A 21,105-nucleotide genomic window follows, 5' to 3' on the forward strand; every position below is an offset into this window, starting at 1 on the left:
TGGAGAGGTTAAAGTGTTTAAATAAACTAAAACCTTGTGCTTAGTGTTGTTGACAAATCTCGATGGCATTTTATTCTAATATTCACTCTTGGTCACCACACTAAACATGTAATCAAAAATGAAAATCTACAAAAGGGGAAAAATATTTTTTTCTGGATGAAATTTACAGTCAACAGTAAGGTTCCCATTAAAAGTCTGTGTATTGCTCTTGATAAGTGTCTTAAAAAAATCTGTTAGTGCAAACTTCATAAGAGAGCACACATTCAATAAACACTAGCTGCCTACGAAATCCAAAACTTCATGTGCATTCACCAGGATGGCCGAGTGGTTAAGGCGTTGGACTTAAGATCCAATGGATATGTATCCTCGTGGGTTCGAACCCCACTCCTGGTATGAGTTTTACACTTGAAATTCTACAAGATTTCTGAAACAAGAGTAATGTTTCAGCAAAAGAAATGTTCTTGTAGCCAGGTAGTGCAGTATTAACCCTTCAGTGCCCCTGACTATCACCCTTTAATGTTTATTTTTTTCCATTATGAGATGAATCTCTAGTACATTAGAGCATGATATTACATTAAGTTCCAAACTTAAAATTTGAGGGGCCTCGAACCCCACTCCTGGTATGAGTCTTATACTTGAAATTCTACAAGTTTCTGAAAATGGAGTAATGTTTGAGCAAAAGAAAAGTTCTTGTTGCCAGATAGCACAGTATTAAACCTTCAATGCACCTGACAATCGCCCTTTTATGTTTATTTTTTCCATTATGAGATGAATCTCTAGTACATTAGAGCATGATATTACAGTAAGCTCCAAACTTAAAAATTGAGGGGTTCGAACCTCATTCCTGGTATGAGTTGTACACTTGAAATTCTACAAGATTTCTGAATAATGATTAATATTTCAGCAAAAGAATTGTTCTTGTTGCCAGAGAGTGCAGAATTAACCCTTCAATTAACCCTTTAATATGCCCTTTTATGTTTATTTTTTCCATTATGAGATGAATCTCTAGTACCTTAGAGCATGATATTACAGTAAGCTCCAAACTTAAAAATTGAGGGGTTCGAACCTCATTTCTGGTATGAGTTTTACACTTGAAATTCTACAAGATTTCTAAAAAATTATTATTATTTCAGCAAAAGAATTGTTCTTGTTGCCAGAGAGTGCAGTATTAACCCTTCCATATGCCCATTTATGTTTATTTTTTCCATTATGAGATTAATCTCTAGTACATTAGAGCATGATATTACATTAAGTTCCAAACTTAAAAATTGAGGGGGTTCAAACCCCACTCCTGGTATGATTTTTATACTTCAAATTCTACAAGGTTTCTGAAAATGGAGTAATGTTTGAACACAAGAAAAGTTTGTGTTGCCCGATAGCACAGTATTAATCTTCAATATACCTGACTATCGCCCTTTTATGTTTATTTTTTCCATTATGAGATGAATCTCTAGTACATTAGAGCATGATATTACAGTAAGTTCCAAACTTAAAAATTGAGGAAAATGTAGGGATTAAGGCCAATTTGAATATTTGAGGTAAATATTCAAACTACAGTCCCAAAGAAACATTTGATGTTAAAATAATATCAGAAATATAGTGCAATCCATTCACAAAAAACATTATCTACTAGAGGGGGGTAATCCAGAAAAAAACATGGCCAGTGTGCGTAGGATGTCATGAAATGTAAAATACGCCTGAGAAAATCTGGCCTATGGTAAAGTGATGAATTTGACAAATATGAGCTTTTTTGGAGAGGTTAAAGTGTTTAAATAAACTAAAACCTTGTGCTTAGTGTTGTTGACAAATCTCGATGGCATTTTATTCTAATATTCACTCTTGGTCACCACACTAAACATGTAATCAAAAATGAAAATCTACAAAAGGGGAAAAATATTTTTTTCTGGATGAAATTTACAGTCAACAGTAAGGTTCCCATTAAAAGTCCGTGTATTGCTCTTGATAAGTGTCTTAAAAAAATCTGTTAGTGCAAACTTCATAAGAGAGCACACATTCAATAAACACTAGCTGCCTACGAAATCCAAAACTTCATGTGCATTCACCAGGATGGCCGAGTGGTTAAGGCGTTGGACTTAACATCCAATGGATATGTATCCTCGTGGGTTCGAACCCCACTCCTGGTATGAGTTTTACACTTGAAATTCTACAAGATTTCTGAAACAAGAGTAATGTTTCAGCAAAAGAAATGTTCTTGTAGCCAGGTAGTGCAGTATTAACCCTTCAGTGCCCCTGACTATCACCCTTTAATGTTTATTTTTTTCCATTATGAGATGAATCTCTAGTACATTAGAGCATGATATTACATTAAGTTCCAAACTTAAAATTTGAGGGGCCTCGAACCCCACTCCTGGTATGAGTCTTATACTTGAAATTCTACAAGTTTCTGAAAATGGAGTAATGTTTGAGCAAAAGAAAAGTTCTTGTTGCCAGATAGCACAGTATTAAACCTTCAATGCACCTGACAATCGCCCTTTTATGTTTATTTTTTCCATTATGAGATGAATCTCTAGTACATTAGAGCATGATATTACAGTAAGCTCCAAACTTAAAAATTGAGGGGTTCGAACCTCATTCCTGGTATGAGTTGTACACTTGAAATTCTACAAGATTTCTGAATAATGATTAATATTTCAGCAAAAGAATTGTTCTTGTTGCCAGAGAGTGCAGAATTAACCCTTCAATTAACCCTTTAATATGCCCTTTTATGTTTATTTTTTCCATTATGAGATGAATCTCTAGTACCTTAGAGCATGATATTACAGTAAGCTCCAAACTTAAAAATTGAGGGGTTCGAACCTCATTTCTGGTATGAGTTTTACACTTGAAATTCTACAAGATTTCTAAAAAATTATTATTATTTCAGCAAAAGAATTGTTCTTGTTGCCAGAGAGTGCAGTATTAACCCTTCCATATGCCCATTTATGTTTATTTTTTCCATTATGAGATTAATCTCTAGTACATTAGAGCATGATATTACATTAAGTTCCAAACTTAAAAATTGAGGGGGTTCAAACCCCACTCCTGGTATGATTTTTATACTTCAAATTCTACAAGGTTTCTGAAAATGGAGTAATGTTTGAACACAAGAAAAGTTTGTGTTGCCCGATAGCACAGTATTAATCTTCAATATACCTGACTATCGCCCTTTTATGTTTATTTTTTCCATTATGAGATGAATCTCTAGTACATTAGAGCATGATATTACAGTAAGTTCCAAACTTAAAAATTGAGGAAAATGTAGGGATTAAGGCCAATTTGAATATTTGAGGTAAATATTCAAACTACAGTCCCAAAGAAACATTTGATGTTAAAATAATATCAGAAATATAGTGCAATCCATTCACAAAAAACATTATCTACTAGAGGGGGGTAATCCAGAAAAAAACATGGCCAGTGTGCGTAGGATGTCATGAAATGTAAAATACGCCTGAGAAAATCTGGCCTATGGTAAAGTGATGAATTTGACAAATATGAGCTTTTTTGGAGAGGTTAAAGTGTTTAAATAAACTAAAACCTTGTGCTTAGTGTTGTTGACAAATCTCGATGGCATTTTATTCTAATATTCACTCTTGGTCACCACACTAAACATGTAATCAAAAATGAAAATCTACAAAAGGGGAAAAATATTTTTTTCTGGATGAAATTTACAGTCAACAGTAAGGTTCCCATTAAAAGTCTGTGTATTGCTCTTGATAAGTGTCTTAAAAAAATCTGTTAGTGCAAACTTCATAAGAGAGCACACATTCAATAAACACTAGCTGCCTACGAAATCCAAAACTTCATGTGCGTTCACCAGGATGGCCGAGTGGTTAAGGCGTTGGACTTAAGATCCAATGGATATGTATCCTCGTGGGTTCGAACCCCACTCCTGGTATGAGTTTTACACTTGAAATTCTACAAGATTTCTGAAACAAGAGTAATGTTTCAGCAAAAGAAATGTTCTTGTAGCCAGGTAGTGCAGTATTAACCCTTCAGTGCCCCTGACTATCACCCTTTAATGTTTATTTTTTTCCATTATGAGATGAATCTCTAGTACATTAGAGCATGATATTACATTAAGTTCCAAACTTAAAATTTGAGGGGCCTCGAACCCCACTCCTGGTATGAGTCTTATACTTGAAATTCTACAAGTTTCTGAAAATGGAGTAATGTTTGAGCAAAAGAAAAGTTCTTGTTGCCAGATAGCACAGTATTAAACCTTCAATGCACCTGACAATCGCCCTTTTATGTTTATTTTTTCCATTATGAGATGAATCTCTAGTACATTAGAGCATGATATTACAGTAAGCTCCAAACTTAAAAATTGAGGGGTTCGAACCTCATTCCTGGTATGAGTTGTACACTTGAAATTCTACAAGATTTCTGAATAATGATTAATATTTCAGCAAAAGAATTGTTCTTGTTGCCAGAGAGTGCAGAATTAACCCTTCAATTAACCCTTTAATATGCCCTTTTATGTTTATTTTTTCCATTATGAGATGAATCTCTAGTACCTTAGAGCATGATATTACAGTAAGCTCCAAACTTAAAAATTGAGGGGTTCGAACCTCATTTCTGGTATGAGTTTTACACTTGAAATTCTACAAGATTTCTAAAAAATTATTATTATTTCAGCAAAAGAATTGTTCTTGTTGCCAGAGAGTGCAGTATTAACCCTTCCATATGCCCATTTATGTTTATTTTTTCCATTATGAGATTAATCTCTAGTACATTAGAGCATGATATTACATTAAGTTCCAAACTTAAAAATTGAGGGGGTTCAAACCCCACTCCTGGTATGATTTTTATACTTCAAATTCTACAAGGTTTCTGAAAATGGAGTAATGTTTGAACACAAGAAAAGTTTGTGTTGCCCGATAGCACAGTATTAATCTTCAATATACCTGACTATCGCCCTTTTATGTTTATTTTTTCCATTATGAGATTAATCTCTAGTACATTAGAGCATGATATTACATTAAGTTCCAAACTTAAAAATTGAGGGGGTTCAAACCCCACTCCTGGTATGATTTTTATACTTCAAATTCTACAAGGTTTCTGAAAATGGAGTAATGTTTGAACACAAGAAAAGTTTGTGTTGCCCGATAGCACAGTATTAATCTTCAATATACCTGACTATCGCCCTTTTATGTTTATTTTTTCCATTATGAGATGAATCTCTAGTACCTTAGAGCATGATATTACAGTAAGCTCCAAACTTAAAAATTGAGGGGTTCGAACCTCATTTCTGGTATGAGTTTTACACTTGAAATTCTACAAGATTTCTAAAAAATGATTATTATTTCCGCAAAAGAATTGTTCTTGTTGCCAGAGAGTACAGTATTAACCCTTCCATACGCCCATTTATGTTTATTTTTTCCATTATGAGATTAATCTCTAGTACATTAGAGCATGATATTACATTAAGTTCCAAACTTAAAAATTGAGGGGGTTCAAACCCCACTCCTGGTATGATTTTTATACTTCAAATTCTACAAGGTTTCTGAAAATGGAGTAATGTTTGAGCATAAGAAAAGTTTATGTTGCCCGATAGCACAGTATTAATCTTCAATATACCTGACTATCGCCCTTTTATGTTTATTTTTTCCATTATGAGATGAGTCTCTAGTACATTAGAGCATGATATTACAGTAAGTTCCAAACTTAAAAATTGAGGAAAATGTAGGGATTAAGGCAAATTTGAATATTTGAGGTAAATATTCAAACTACAGTCCCAAAGAAACATTTGATGTTAAAATAATATCAGAAATATAGTGCAATCCAGTCACAAAAAACATTATCTACTAGAGGGGGGTAATCCAGAAAAAAACATGGCCAGTGTGTGTAGGATGTCATGAAATGTAAAATACGCCTGAGAAAATCTGGTCTATGGTAAAGTTATGAATTTGACAAATATGAGCTTTTATGGAGAGGTTAAAGTGTTTAAATAAACTAAAACCTTGTGCTTAGTGTTGTTGACAAATCTCGATGGCATTTTATTCTAATATTCACTCTTGGTCACCACACTAAACATGTAATCAAAAATGAAAATCTACAAAAGGGGAAAAATATTTTTTTCTGGATGAAATTTACAGTCAACAGTAAGGTTCCCATTAAAAGTCTGTGTATTGCTCTTGATAAGTGTCTTAAAAAAATCTGTTAGTGCAAACTTCATAAGAGAGCACACATTCAATAAACACTAGCTGCCTACAAAATCCAACACTTCATGTGCATTCACCAGGATGGCCGAGTGGTTAAGGCGTTGGACTTAAGATCCAATGGATATGTATCCTCGTGGGTTCGAACCCCACTCCTGGTATGAGTTTGACACTTGAAATTCTACAAGATTTCTGAAAAAAGAGTAATGTTTCAGCAAAAGAAATGTTCTTGTAGCCAGGTAGTGCAGTATTAACCCTTCAGTGCCCCTGACTATCATCCTTTAATGTTTATTTTTTTCCATTATGAGATGAATCTCTAGTACATTAGAGCATGATATTACATTAAGTTCCAAACTTAAAATTTGAGGGGCCTCGAACCCCACTCCTGGTATGAGTCTTATACTTGAAATTCTACAAGTTTCTGAAAATGGAGTAATGTTTGAGCAAAAGAAAAGTTCTTGTTGCCAGATAGCACAGTATTAAACCTTCAATGCACCTGACAATCGCCCTTTTATGTTTATTTTTTCCATTATGAGATGAATCTCTAGTACATTAGAGCATGATATTACAGTAAGCTCCAAACTTAAAAATTGAGTGGTTCGAACCTCATTCCTGGTATGAGTTGTACACTTGAAATTCTACAAGATTTCTGAATAATGATTAATATTTCAGCAAAAGAATTGTTCTTGTTGCCAGAGAGTGCAGAATTAACCCTTCAATTAACCCTTTAATATGCCCTTTTATGTTTATTTTTTCCATTATGAGATGAATCTCTAGTACCTTAGAGCATGATATTACAGTAAGCTCCAAACTTAAAAATTGAGGGGTTGGAACCTCATTTCTGGTATGAGTTTTACACTTGAAATTCTACAAGATTTCTAAAAAATTATTATTATTTCAGCAAAAGAATTGTTCTTGTTGCCAGAGAGTGCAGTATTAACCCTTCCATATGCCCATTTATGTTTATTTTTTCCATTATGAGATTAATCTCTAGTACATTAGGGCATGATATTACATTAAGTTCCAAACTTAAAAATTGAGGGGGTTCAAACCCCACTCCTGGTATGATTTTTATACTTCAAATTCTACAAGGTTTCTGAAAATGGAGTAATGTTTGAGCACAAGAAAAGTTTGTGTTGCCCGATAGCACAGTATTGATCTTCAATATACCTGACTATCGCCCTTTTATGTTTATTTTTTCCATTATGAGATGAATCTCTAGTACATTAGAGCATGATATTACAGTAAGTTCCAAACTTAAAAATTGAGGAAAATGTAGGGATTAAGGCCAATTTGAATATTTGAGGTAAATATTCAAACTACAGTCCCAAAGAAACATTTGATGTTAAAATAATATCAGAAATATAGCGCAATCCATTCACAAAAAACATTATCTACTAGAGGGGGGTAATCCAGAAAAAAACATGGCCAGTGTGCATAGGATGTCATGAAATGTAAAATACGCCTGAGAAAATCTGGCCTATGGTAAAGTTATGAATTTGACAAATATGAGCTTTTTTGGAGAGGTTAAAGTGTTTAAATAAACTAAAACCTTGTGCTTAGTGTTGTTGACAAATCTCGATGGCATTTTATTCTAATATTCACTCTTGGTCACCACACTAAACATGTAATCAAAAATGAAAATCTACAAAAGGGGAAAAATATTTTTTTCTGGATGAAATTTACAGTCAACAGTAAGGTTCCCATTAAAAGTCTGTGTATTGCTCTTGATAAGTGTCTTAAAAAAATCTGTTAGTGCAAACTTCATAAGAGAGCACACATTCAATAAACACTAGCTGCCTACGAAATCCAACACTTCATGTGCATTCACCAGGATGGCCGAGTGGTTAAGGCGTTGGACTTAAGATCCAATGGATATGTATCCTCGTGGGTTCGAACCCCACTCCTGGTATGAGTTTTACACTTGAAATTCTACAAGATTTCTGAAAAAAGAGTAATGTTTCAGCAAAAGAAATGTTCTTGTAGCCAGGTAGTGCAGTATTAACCCTTCAGTGCCCCTGACTATCATCCTTTAATGTTTATTTTTTTCCATTATGAGATGAATCTCTAGTACATTAGAGCATGATATTACATTAAGTTCCAAACTTAAAATTTGAGGGGCCTCGAACCCCACTCCTGGTATGAGTCTTATACTTGAAATTCTACAAGTTTCTGAAAATGGAGTAATGTTTGAGCAAAAGAAAAGTTCTTGTTGCCAGATAGCACAGTATTAAACCTTCAATGCACCTGACAATCGCCCTTTTATGTTTATTTTTTCCATTATGAGATGAATCTCTAGTACATTAGAGCATGATATTACAGTAAGCTCCAAACTTAAAAATTGAGTGGTTCGAACCTCATTCCTGGTATGAGTTGTACACTTGAAATTCTACAAGATTTCTGAATAATGATTAATATTTCAGCAAAAGAATTGTTCTTGTTGCCAGAGAGTGCAGAATTAACCCTTCAATTAACCCTTTAATATGCCCTTTTATGTTTATTTTTTCCATTATGAGATGAATCTCTAGTACCTTAGAGCATGATATTACAGTAAGCTCCAAACTTAAAAATTGAGGGGTTCGAACCTCATTTCTGGTATGAGTTTTACACTTGAAATTCTACAAGATTTCTAAAAAATTATTATTATTTCAGCAAAAGAATTGTTCTTGTTGCCAGAGAGTGCAGTATTAACCCTTCCATATGCCCATTTATGTTTATTTTTTCCATTATGAGATTAATCTCTAGTACATTAGAGCATGATATTACATTAAGTTCCAAACTTAAAAATTGAGGGGGTTCAAACCCCACTCCTGGTATGATTTTTATACTTCAAATTCTACAAGGTTTCTGAAAATGGAGTAATGTTTGAGCACAAGAAAAGTTTGTGTTGCCCGATAGCACAGTATTGATCTTCAATATACCTGACTATCGCCCTTTTATGTTTATTTTTTCCATTATGAGATAAATCTCTAGTACATTAGAGCATGATATTACAGTAAGTTCCAAACTTAAAAATTGAGGAAAATGTAGGGATTAAGGCCAATTTGAATATTTGAGGTAAATATTCAAACTACAGTCCCAAAGAAACATTTGATGTTAAAATAATATCAGAAATATAGCGCAATCCATTCACAAAAAACATTATCTACTAGAGGGGGGTAATCCAGAAAAAAACATGGCCAGTGTGCGTAGGATGTCATGAAATGTAAAATACGCCTGAGAAAATCTGGCCTATGGTAAAGTTATGAATTTGACAAATATGAGCTTTTTTGGAGAGGTTAAAGTGTTTAAATAAACTAAAACCTTGTGCTTAGTGTTGTTGACAAATCTCGATGGCATTTTATTCTAATATTCACTCTTGGTCACCACACTAAACATGTAATCAAAAATGAAAATCTACAAAAGGGGAAAAATATTTTTTTCTGGATGAAATTTACAGTCAACAGTAAGGTTCCCATTAAAAGTCTGTGTATTGCTCTTGATAAGTGTCTTAAAAAAATCTGTTAGTGCAAACTTCATAAGAGAGCACACATTCAATAAACACTAGCTGCCTACGAAATCCAACACTTCATGTGCATTCACCAGGATGGCCGAGTGGTTAAGGCGTTGGACTTAAGATCCAATGGATATGTATCCTCGTGGGTTCGAACCCCACTCCTGGTATGAGTTTTACACTTGAAATTCTACAAGATTTCTGAAAAAAGAGTAATGTTTCAGCAAAAGAAATGTTCTTGTAGCCAGGTAGTGCAGTATTAACCCTTCAGTGCCCCTGACTATCATCCTTTAATGTTTATTTTTTTCCATTATGAGATGAATCTCTAGTACATTAGAGCATGATATTACATTAAGTTCCAAACTTAAAATTTGAGGGGCCTCGAACCCCACTCCTGGTATGAGTCTTATACTTGAAATTCTACAAGTTTCTGAAAATGGAGTAATGTTTGAGCAAAAGAAAAGTTCTTGTTGCCAGATAGCACAGTATTAAACCTTCAATGCACCTGACAATCGCCCTTTTATGTTTATTTTTTCCATTATGAGATGAATCTCTAGTACATTAGAGCATGATATTACAGTAAGCTCCAAACTTAAAAATTGAGTGGTTCGAACCTCATTCCTGGTATGAGTTGTACACTTGAAATTTTACAAGATTTCTGAATAATGATTAATATTTCAGCAAAAGAATTGTTCTTGTTGCCAGAGAGTGCAGAATTAACCCTTCAATTAACCCTTTAATATGCCCTTTTATGTTTATTTTTTCCATTATGAGATGAATCTCTAGTACCTTAGAGCATGATATTACAGTAAGCTCCAAACTTAAAAATTGAGGGGTTGGAACCTCATTTCTGGTATGAGTTTTACACTTGAAATTCTACAAGATTTCTAAAAAATTATTATTATTTCAGCAAAAGAATTGTTCTTGTTGCCAGAGAGTGCAGTATTAACCCTTCCATATGCCCATTTATGTTTATTTTTTCCATTATGAGATTAATCTCTAGTACATTAGAGCATGATATTACATTAAGTTCCAAACTTAAAAATTGAGGGGGTTCAAACCCCACTCCTGGTATGATTTTTATACTTCAAATTCTACAAGGTTTCTGAAAATGGAGTAATGTTTGAGCACCAGAAAAGTTTGTGTTGCCCGATAGCACAGTATTGATCTTCAATATACCTGACTATCGCCCTTTTATGTTTATTTTTTCCATTATGAGATGAATCTCTAGTACATTAGAGCATGATATTACAGTAAGTTCCAAACTTAAAAATTGAGGAAAATGTAGGGATTAAGGCCAATTTGAATATTTGAGGTAAATATTCAAACTACAGTCCCAAAGAAACATTTGATGTTAAAATAATATCAGAAATATAGCGCAATCCATTCACAAAAAACATTATCTACTAGAGGGGGGTAATCCAGAAAAAAACATGGCCAGTGTGCGTAGGATGTCATGAAATGTAAAATACGCCTGAGAAAATCTGGCCTATGGTAAAGTGATGAATTTGACAAATATGAGCTTTTTTGGAGAGGTTAAAGTGTTTAAATAAACTAAAACCTTGTGCTTAGTGTTGTTGACAAATCTCGATGGCATTTTATTCTAATATTCACTCTTGGTCACCACACTAAACATGTAATCAAAAATGAAAATCTACAAAAGGGGAAAAATATTTTTTTCTGGATGAAATTTACAGTCAACAGTAAGGTTCCCATTAAAAGTCTGTGTATTGCTCTTGATAAGTGTCTTAAAAAAATCTGTTAGTGCAAACTTCATAAGAGAGCACACATTCAATAAACACTAGCTGCCTACGAAATCCAAAACTTCATGTGCATTCACCAGGATGGCCGAGTGGTTAAGGCGTTGGACTTAAGATCCAATGGATATGTATCCTCGTGGGTTCGAACCCCACTCCTGGTATGAGTTTTACACTTGAAATTCTACAAGATTTCTGAAACAAGAGTAATGTTTCAGCAAAAGAAATGTTCTTGTAGCCAGGTAGTGCAGTATTAACCCTTCAGTGCCCCTGACTATCACCCTTTAATGTTTATTTTTTTCCATTATGAGATGAATCTCTAGTACATTAGAGCATGATATTACATTAAGTTCCAAACTTAAAATTTGAGGGGCCTCGAACCCCACTCCTGGTATGAGTCTTATACTTGAAATTCTACAAGTTTCTGAAAATGGAGTAATGTTTGAGCAAAAGAAAAGTTCTTGTTGCCAGATAGCACAGTATTAAACCTTCAATGCACCTGACAATCGCCCTTTTATGTTTATTTTTTCCATTATGAGATGAATCTCTAGTACATTAGAGCATGATATTACAGTAAGCTCCAAACTTAAAAATTGAGGGGTTCGAACCTCATTCCTGGTATGAGTTGTACACTTGAAATTCTACAAGATTTCTGAATAATGATTAATATTTCAGCAAAAGAATTGTTCTTGTTGCCAGAGAGTGCAGTATTAACCCTTCAATTAACCCTTTAATATGCCCTTTTATGTTTATTTTTTCCATTATGAGATGAATCTCTAGTACCTTAGAGCATGATATTACAGTAAGCTCCAAACTTAAAAATTGAGGGGTTCGAACCTCATTTCTGGTATGAGTTTTACACTTGAAATTCTACAAGATTTCTAAAAAATGATTATTATTTCCGCAAAAGAATTGTTCTTGTTGCCAGAGAGTACAGTATTAACCCTTCCATACGCCCATTTATGTTTATTTTTTCCATTATGAGATTAATCTCTAGTACATTAGAGCATGATATTACATTAAGTTCCAAACTTAAAAATTGAGGGGGTTCAAACCCCACTCCTGGTATGATTTTTATACTTCAAATTCTACAAGGTTTCTGAAAATGGAGTAATGTTTGAGCATAAGAAAAGTTTATGTTGCCCGATAGCACAGTATTAATCTTCAATATACCTGACTATCGCCCTTTTATGTTTATTTTTTCCATTATGAGATGAGTCTCTAGTACATTAGAGCATGATATTACAGTAAGTTCCAAACTTAAAAATTGAGGAAAATGTAGGGATTAAGGCAAATTTGAATATTTGAGGTAAATATTCAAACTACAGTCCCAAAGAAACATTTGATGTTAAAATAATATCAGAAATATAGTGCAATCCAGTCACAAAAAACATTATCTACTAGAGGGGGGTAATCCAGAAAAAAACATGGCCAGTGTGTGTAGGATGTCATGAAATGTAAAATACGCCTGAGAAAATCTGGTCTATGGTAAAGTTATGAATTTGACAAATATGAGCTTTTTTGGAGAGGTTAAAGTGTTTAAATAAACTAAAACCTTGTGCTTAGTGTTGTTGACAAATCTCGATGGCATTTTATTCTAATATTCACTCTTGGTCACCACACTAAACATGTAATCAAAAATGAAAATCTACAAAAGGGGAAAAATATTTTTTTCTGGATGAAATTTACAGTCAACAGTAAGGTTCCCATTAAAAGTCTGTGTATTGCTCTTGATAAGTGTCTTAAAAAAATCTGTTAGTGCAAACTTCATAAGAGAGCACACATTCAATAAACACTAGCTGCCTACGAAATCCAACACTTCATGTGCATTCACCAGGATGGCCGAGTGGTTAAGGCGTTGGACTTAAGATCCAATGGATATGTATCCTCGTGGGTTCGAACCCCACTCCTGGTATGAGTTTGACACTTGAAATTCTACAAGATTTCTGAAAAAAGAGTAATGTTTCAGCAAAAGAAATGTTCTTGTAGCCAGGTAGTGCAGTATTAACCCTTCAGTGCCCCTGACTATCACCCTTTAATGTTTATTTTTTTCCATTATGAGATGAATCTCTAGTACATTAGAGCATGATATTACATTAAGTTCCAAACTTAAAATTTGAGGGGCCTCGAACCCCACTCCTGGTATGAGTCTTATACTTGAAATTCTACAAGTTTCTGAAAATGGAGTAATGTTTGAGCAAAAGAAAAGTTCTTGTTGCCAGATAGCACAGTATTAAACCTTCAATGCACCTGACAATCGCCCTTTTATGTTTATTTTTTCCATTATGAGATGAATCTCTAGTACATTAGAGCATGATATTACAGTAAGCTCCAAACTTAAAAATTGAGGGGTTCGAACCTCATTCCTGGTATGAGTTGTACACTTGAAATTCTACAAGATTTCTGAATAATGATTAATATTTCAGCAAAAGAATTGTTCTTGTTGCCAGAGAGTGCAGAATTAACCCTTCAATTAACCCTTTAATATGCCCTTTTATGTTTATTTTTTCCATTATGAGATGAATCTCTAGTACCTTAGAGCATGATATTACAGTAAGCTCCAAACTTAAAAATTGAGGGGTTGGAACCTCATTTCTGGTATGAGTTTTACACTTGAAATTCTACAAGATTTCTAAAAAATTATTATTATTTCAGCAAAAGAATTGTTCTTGTTGCCAGAGAGTGCAGTATTAACCCTTCCATATGCCCATTTATGTTTATTTTTTCCATTATGAGATTAATCTCTAGTACATTAGAGCATGATATTACATTAAGTTCCAAACTTAAAAATTGAGGGGGTTCAAACCCCACTCCTGGTATGATTTTTATACTTCAAATTCTACAAGGTTTCTGAAAATGGAGTAATGTTTGAGCACAAGAAAAGTTTGTGTTGCCCGATAGCACAGTATTGATCTTCAATATACCTGACTATCGCCCTTTTATGTTTATTTTTTCCATTATGAGATAAATCTCTAGTACATTAGAGCATGATATTACAGTAAGTTCCAAACTTAAAAATTGAGGAAAATGTAGGGATTAAGGCCAATTTGAATATTTGAGGTAAATATTCAAACTACAGTCCCAAAGAAACATTTGATGTTAAAATAATATCAGAAATATAGCGCAATCCATTCACAAAAAACATTATCTACTAGAGGGGGGTAATCCAGAAAAAAACATGGCCAGTGTGCGTAGGATGTCATGAAATGTAAAATACGCCTGAGAAAATCTGGCCTATGGTAAAGTTATGAATTTGACAAATATGAGCTTTTTTGGAGAGGTTAAAGTGTTTAAATAAACTAAAACCTTGTGCTTAGTGTTGTTGACAAATCTCGATGGCATTTTATTCTAATATTCACTCTTGGTCACCACACTAAACATGTAATCAAAAATGAAAATCTACAAAAGGGGAAAAATATTTTTTTCTGGATGAAATTTACAGTCAACAGTAAGGTTCCCATTAAAAGTCTGTGTATTGCTCTTGATAAGTGTCTTAAAAAAATCTGTTAGTGCAAACTTCATAAGAGAGCACACATTCAATAAACACTAGCTGCCTACGAAATCCAACACGTCATGTGCATTCACCAGGATGGCCGAGTGGTTAAGGCGTTGGACTTAAGATCCAATGGATATGTATCCTCGTGGGTTCGAACCCCACTCCTGGTATGAGTTTTACACTTGAAATTCTACAAGATTTCTGAAAAAAGAGTAATGTTTCAGCAAAAGAAATGTTCTTGTAGCCAGGTAGTGCAGTATTAACCCTTCAGTGCCCCTGACTATCATCCTTTAATGTTTATTTTTTTCCATTATGAGATGAATCTCTAGTACATTAGAGCATGATATTACATTAAGTTCCAAACTTAAAATTTGAGGGGCCTCGAACCCCACTCCTGGTATGAGTCTTATACTTGAAATTCTACAAGTTTCTGAAAATGGAGTAATGTTTGAGCAAAAGAAAAGTTCTTGTTGCCAGATAGCACAGTATTAAACCTTCAATGCACCTGACAATCGCCCTTTTATGTTTATTTTTTCCATTATGAGATGAATCTCTAGTACATTAGAGCATGATATTACAGTAAGCTCCAAACTTAAAAATTGAGTGGTTCGAACCTCATTCCTGGTATGAGTTGTACACTTGAAATTTTACAAGATTTCTGAATAATGATTAATATTTCAGCAAAAGAATTGTTCTTGTTGCCAGAGAGTGCAGAATTAACCCTTCAATTAACCCTTTAATATGCCCTTTTATGTTTATTTTTTCCATTATGAGATGAATCTCTAGTACCTTAGAGCATGATATTACAGTAAGCTCCAAACTTAAAAATTGAGGGGTTGGAACCTCATTTCTGGTATGAGTTTTACACTTGAAATTCTACAAGATTTCTAAAAAATTATTATTATTTCAGCAAAAGAATTGTTCTTGTTGCCAGAGAGTGCAGTATTAACCCTTCCATGTGCCCATTTATGTTTATTTTTTCCATTATGAGATTAATCTCTAGTACATTAGAGCATGATATTACATTAAGTTCCAAACTTAAAAATTGAGGGGGTTCAAACCCCACTCCTGGTATGATTTTTATACTTCAAATTCTACAAGGTTTCTGAAAATGGAGTAATGTTTGAGCACAAGAAAAGTTTGTGTTGCCCGATAGCACAGTATTGATCTTCAATATACCTGACTATCGCCCTTTTATGTTTATTTTTTCCATTATGAGATGAATCTCTAGTACATTAGAGCATGATATTACAGTAAGTTCCAAACTTAAAAATTGAGGAAAATGTAGGGATTAAGGCCAATTTGAATATTTGAGGTAAATATTCAAACTACAGTCCCAAAGAAACATTTGATGTTAAAATAATATCAGAAATATAGCGCAATCCATTCACAAAAAACATTATCTACTAGAGGGGGGTAATCCAGAAAAAAACATGGCCAGTGTGCGTAGGATGTCATGAAATGTAAAATACGCCTGAGAAAATCTGGCCTATGGTAAAGTGATGAATTTGACAAATATGAGCTTTTTTGGAGAGGTTAAAGTGTTTAAATAAACTAAAACCTTGTGCTTAGTGTTGTTGACAAATCTCGATGGCATTTTATTCTAATATTCACTCTTGGTCACCACACTAAACATGTAATCAAAAATGAAAATCTACAAAAGGGGAAAAATATTTTTTTCTGGATGAAATTTACAGTCAACAGTAAGGTTCCCATTAAAAGTCTGTGTATTGCTCTTGATAAGTGTCTTAAAAAAATCTGTTAGTGCAAACTTCATAAGAGAGCACACATTCAATAAACACTAGCTGCCTACGAAATCCAACACTTCATGTGCATTCACCAGGATGGCCGAGTGGTTAAGGCGTTGGACTTAAGATCCAATGGATATGTATCCTCGTGGGTTCGAACCCCACTCCTGGTATGAGTTTTACACTTGAAATTCTACAAGATTTCTGAAAAAAGAGTAATGTTTCAGCAAAAGAAATGTTCTTGTAGCCAGGTAGTGCAGTATTAACCCTTCAGTGCCCCTGACTATCATCCTTTAATGTTTATTTTTTTCCATTATGAGATGAATCTCTAGTACATTAGAGCATGATATTGCATTAAGTTCCAAACTTAAAATTTGAGGGGCCTCGAACCCCACTCCTGGTATGAGTCTTATACTTGAAATTCTACAAGTTTCTGAAAATGCAGTAATGTTTGAGCAAAAGAAAAGTTCTTGTTGCCAGATAGCACAGTATTAAACCTTCAATGCACCTGACAATCGCCCTTTTATGTTTATTTTTTCCATTATGAGATGAATCTCTAGTACATTAGAGCATGATATTACAGTAAGCTCCAAACTTAAAAATTGAGGGGTTCGAACCTCATTCCTGGTATGAGTTGTACACTTGAAATTCTACAAGATTTCTGAATAATGATTAATATTTCAGCAAAAGAATTGTTCTTGTTGCCAGAGAGTGCAGAATTAACCCTTCAATTAACCCTTTAATATGCCCTTTTATGTTTATTTTTTCCATTATGAGATGAATCTCTAGTACCTTAGAGCATGATATTACAGTAAGCTCCAAACTTAAAAATTGAGGGGTTCGAACCTCATTTCTGGTATGAGTTTTACACTTGAAATTCTACAAGATTTCTAAAAAATGATTATTATTTCCGCAAAAGAATTGTTCTTGTTGCCAGAGAGTACAGTATTAACCCTTCCATACGCCCATTTATGTTTATTTTTTCCATTATGAGATTAATCTCTAGTACATTAGAGCATGATATTACATTAAGTTCCAAACTTAAAAATTGAGGGGGTTCAAACCCCACTCCTGGTATGATTTTTATACTTCAAATTCTACAAGGTTTCTGAAAATGGAGTAATGTTTGAGCACAAGAAACGTTTGTGTTGCCCGATAGCACAGTATTAATCTTCAATATACCTGACTATCGCCCTTTTATGTTTATTTTTTCCATTATGAGATGAGTCTCTAGTACATTAGAGCATGATATTACAGTAAGTTCCAAACTTAAAAATTGAGGAAAATGTAGGGATTAAGGCCAATTTGAATATTTGAGGTAAATATTCAAACTACAGTCCCAAAGAAACATTTGATGTTAAAATAATATCAGAAATATAGCGCAATCCATTCACAAAAAACATTATCTACTAGAGGGGGGTAATCCAGAAAAAAACATGGCCAGTGTGTGTAGGATGTCATGAAATGTAAAATACGCCTGAGAAAATCTGGTCTATGGTAAAGTTATGAATTTGACAAATATGAGCTTTTTTGGAGAGGTTAAAGTGTTTAAATAAACTAAAACCTTGTGCTTAGTGTTGTTGACAAATCTCGATGGCATTTTATTCTAATATTCACTCTTGGTCACCACACTAAACATGTAATCAAAAATGAAAATCTACAAAAGGGGAAAAATATTTTTTTCTGGATGAAATTTACAGTCAACAGTAAGGTTCCCATTAAAAGTCTGTGTATTGCTCTTGATAAGTGTCTTAAAAAAATCTGTTAGTGCAAACTTCATAAGAGAGCACACATTCAATAAACACTAGCTGCCTACGAAATCCAACACTTCATGTGCATTCACCAGGATGGCCGAGTGGTTAAGGCGTTGGACTTAAGATCCAATGGATATGTATCCTCGTGGGTTCGAACCCCACTCCTGGTATGAGTTTTACACTTGAAATTCTACAAGATTTCTGAAAAAAGAGTAATGTTTCAGCAAAAGAAATGTTCTTGTAGCCAGGTAGTGCAGTTAATACTTCAGGTAGTGCACCCTTCAGTGCCCCTGACTATCACCCTTTAATGTTTATTTTTTTCCATTATGAGATGAATCTCTAGTACATTAGAGCATGATATTACATTAAGTTCCAAACTTAAAATTTGAGGGGCCTCGAACCCCACTCCTGGTATGAGTCTTATACTTGAAATTCTACAAGTTTCTGAAAATGGAGTAATGTTTGAGCAAAAGAAAAGTTCTTGTTGCCAGATAGCACAGTATTAAACCTTCAATGCACCTGACAATCGCCCTTTTATGTTTATTTTTTCCATTATGAGATGAATCTCTAGTACATTAGAGCATGATATTACAGTAAGCTCCAAACTTAAAAATTGAGGGGTTCGAACCTCATTCCTGGTATGAGTTGTACACTTGAAATTCTACAAGATTTCTGAATAATGATTAATATTTCAGCAAAAGAATTGTTCTTGTTGCCAGAGAGCGCAGTATTAACCCTTCAATTAACCCTTTAATATGCCCTTTTACGTTTATTTTTTCCATTATGAGATGAATCTCTAGTACCTTAGAGCATGATATTACAGTAAGCTCCAAACTTAAAAATTGAGGGGTTCGAACCTCATTTCTGGTATGAGTTTTACACTTGAAATTCTACAAGATTTCTAAAAAATGATTATTATTTCCGCAAAAGAATTGTTCTTGTTGCCAGAGAGTACAGTATTAACCCTTCCATACGCCCATTTATGTTTATTTTTTCCATTATGAGATTAATCTCTAGTACATTAGAGCATGATATTACATTAAGTTCCAAACTTAAAAATTGAGGGGGTTCAAACCCCACTCCTGGTATGATTTTTATACTTCAAATTCTACAAGGTTTCTGAAAATGGAGTAATGTTTGAGCACAAGAAACGTTTGTGTTGCCCGATAGCACAGTATTAATCTTCAATATACCTGACTATCGCCCTTTTATGTTTATTTTTTCCATTATGAGATGAGTCTCTAGTACATTAGAGCATGATATTACAGTAAGTTCCAAACTTAAAAATTGAGGAAAATGTAGGGATTAAGGCCAATTTGAATATTTGAGGTAAATATTCAAACTACAGTCCCAAAGAAACATTTGATGTTAAAATAATATCAGAAATATAGCGCAATCCATTCACAAAAAACATTATCTACTAGAGGGGGGTAATCCAGAAAAAAACATGGCCAGTGTGCGTAGGATGTCATGAAATGTAAAATACGCCTGAGAAAATCTGGCCTATGGTAAAGTGATGAATTTGACAAATATGAGCTTTTTTGGAGAGGTTAAAGTGTTTAAATAAACTAAAACCTTGTGCTTAGTGTTGTTGACAAATCTCGATGGCATTTTATTCTAATATTCACTCTTGGTCACCACACTAAACATGTAATCAAAAATGAAAATCTACAAAAGGGGAAAAATATTTTTTTCTGGATGAAATTTACAGTCAACAGTAAGGTTCCCATTAAAAGTCTGTGTATTGCTCTTGATAAGTGTCTTAAAAAAATCTGTTAGTGCAAACTTCATAAGAGAGCACACATTCAATAAACACTAGCTGCCTACGAAATCCAACACTTCATGTGCATTCACCAGGATGGCCGAGTGGTTAAGGCATTGGACTTAAGATCCAATGGATATGTATCCTCGTGGGTTCGAACCCCACTCCTGGTATGAGTTTTACACTTGAAATTCTACAAGATTTCTGAAAAAAGAGTAATGTTTCAGCAAAAGAAATGTTCTTGTAGCCAGGTAGTGCAGTATTAACCCTTCAGTGCCCCTGACTATCATCCTTTAATGTTTATTTTTTTCCATTATGAGATGAATCTCTAGTACATTAGAGCATGATATTACATTAAGTTCCAAACTTAAAATTTGAGGGGCCTCGAACCCCACTCCTGGTATGAGTCTTATACTTGAAATTCTACAAGTTTCTGAAAATGGAGTAATGTTTGAGCAAAAGAAAAGTTCTTGTTGCCAGATAGCACAGTATTAAACCTTCAATGCACCTGACAATCGCCCTTTTATGTTTATTTTTTCCATTATGAGATGAATCTCTAGTACATTAGAGCATGATATTACAGTAAGCTCCAAACTTAAAAATTGAGTGGTTCGAACCTCATTCCTGGTATGAGTTGTACACTTGAAATTCTACAAGATTTCTGAATAATGATTAATATTTCAGCAAAAGAATTGTTCTTGTTGCCAGAGAGTGCAGAATTAACCCTTCAATTAACCCTTTAATATGCCCTTTTATGTTTATTTTTTCCATTATGAGATGAATCTCTAGTACCTTAGAGCATGATATTACAGTAAGCTCCAAACTTAAAAATTGAGGGGTTGGAACCTCATTTCTGGTATGAGTTTTACACTTGAAATTCTACAAGATTTCTAAAAAATTATTATTATTTCAGCAAAAGAATTGTTCTTGTTGCCAG

The 21,105-nt window shown here is 33.9% G+C and overlaps 12 non-coding genes across 12 annotated transcripts; all 12 read left to right on the top strand.

Annotated features, from left to right (window-relative positions):
- Positions 1–310: 310 nt before the first annotated feature.
- Positions 311–393, top strand: TRNAL-UAA (transfer RNA leucine (anticodon UAA)). Its single transcript has one exon. It is a non-coding gene; the product is annotated as a tRNA-Leu (tRNA).
- Positions 394–2,061: 1,668 nt separating this feature from the next.
- TRNAL-UAA (transfer RNA leucine (anticodon UAA)) lies at positions 2,062–2,144 on the top strand. Its single transcript has one exon. It is a non-coding gene; the product is annotated as a tRNA-Leu (tRNA).
- Positions 2,145–3,812: 1,668 nt separating this feature from the next.
- TRNAL-UAA (transfer RNA leucine (anticodon UAA)) lies at positions 3,813–3,895 on the top strand. Its single transcript has one exon. It is a non-coding gene; the product is annotated as a tRNA-Leu (tRNA).
- Positions 3,896–6,236: 2,341 nt separating this feature from the next.
- On the top strand, positions 6,237–6,319 carry TRNAL-UAA (transfer RNA leucine (anticodon UAA)). Its single transcript has one exon. It is a non-coding gene; the product is annotated as a tRNA-Leu (tRNA).
- A 1,668-nt stretch (positions 6,320–7,987) lies between these two features.
- On the top strand, positions 7,988–8,070 carry TRNAL-UAA (transfer RNA leucine (anticodon UAA)). Its single transcript has one exon. It is a non-coding gene; the product is annotated as a tRNA-Leu (tRNA).
- Positions 8,071–9,738: 1,668 nt separating this feature from the next.
- On the top strand, positions 9,739–9,821 carry TRNAL-UAA (transfer RNA leucine (anticodon UAA)). Its single transcript has one exon. It is a non-coding gene; the product is annotated as a tRNA-Leu (tRNA).
- A 1,668-nt stretch (positions 9,822–11,489) lies between these two features.
- TRNAL-UAA (transfer RNA leucine (anticodon UAA)) lies at positions 11,490–11,572 on the top strand. The gene has a single exon. It is a non-coding gene; the product is annotated as a tRNA-Leu (tRNA).
- Positions 11,573–13,240: 1,668 nt separating this feature from the next.
- On the top strand, positions 13,241–13,323 carry TRNAL-UAA (transfer RNA leucine (anticodon UAA)). Its single transcript has one exon. It is a non-coding gene; the product is annotated as a tRNA-Leu (tRNA).
- A 1,668-nt stretch (positions 13,324–14,991) lies between these two features.
- TRNAL-UAA (transfer RNA leucine (anticodon UAA)) lies at positions 14,992–15,074 on the top strand. The gene has a single exon. It is a non-coding gene; the product is annotated as a tRNA-Leu (tRNA).
- A 1,668-nt stretch (positions 15,075–16,742) lies between these two features.
- Positions 16,743–16,825, top strand: TRNAL-UAA (transfer RNA leucine (anticodon UAA)). Its single transcript has one exon. It is a non-coding gene; the product is annotated as a tRNA-Leu (tRNA).
- Positions 16,826–18,493: 1,668 nt separating this feature from the next.
- On the top strand, positions 18,494–18,576 carry TRNAL-UAA (transfer RNA leucine (anticodon UAA)). Its single transcript has one exon. It is a non-coding gene; the product is annotated as a tRNA-Leu (tRNA).
- Positions 18,577–20,258: 1,682 nt separating this feature from the next.
- Positions 20,259–20,341, top strand: TRNAL-UAA (transfer RNA leucine (anticodon UAA)). Its single transcript has one exon. It is a non-coding gene; the product is annotated as a tRNA-Leu (tRNA).
- The last annotated feature ends 764 nt before the right edge of the window (positions 20,342–21,105 follow it).

Source organism: Ranitomeya variabilis, chromosome 2 (assembly GCF_051348905.1).
Source record: "Ranitomeya variabilis isolate aRanVar5 chromosome 2, aRanVar5.hap1, whole genome shotgun sequence".
Taxonomy (NCBI): Eukaryota; Metazoa; Chordata; class Amphibia; order Anura; family Dendrobatidae; genus Ranitomeya; species Ranitomeya variabilis.